The sequence below is a fragment of the Penaeus monodon genome, chromosome 22, assembly GCF_015228065.2.
Source record: "Penaeus monodon isolate SGIC_2016 chromosome 22, NSTDA_Pmon_1, whole genome shotgun sequence".
NCBI classification, from domain to species: domain Eukaryota; kingdom Metazoa; phylum Arthropoda; class Malacostraca; order Decapoda; family Penaeidae; genus Penaeus; species Penaeus monodon.
Genome location: NC_051407.1, coordinates 37,831,998 through 37,832,279, shown reverse-complemented (window position 1 = coordinate 37,832,279; position 282 = coordinate 37,831,998).

The following is a 282-nucleotide window of genomic DNA, read 5'->3' as shown; positions in this document are numbered from 1 at the left end:
ATGTGTGTTGTTCGGTGTCAAAGGGTTCCATCCTTGACGTACAGATGTTAATGGGGTATTTCCCATTATACTTTGTTTCTGACTCTTTCCATCGTTGACTCATATATTTTTTTAAATCTGTTTCTTATTTTTCATTTCTCTCTATGAATAAGGCAATAGAAGGTGTGTATACATGAAAATGCCTGTGAATTAATAAATTGCTCTTTTTTTTCAGGGAAGGGTTTTGTTCGGTCAGGATCCTGCGAGGGTGGTAAGTTTTTCCCTATGAAAACAAAAATTTAG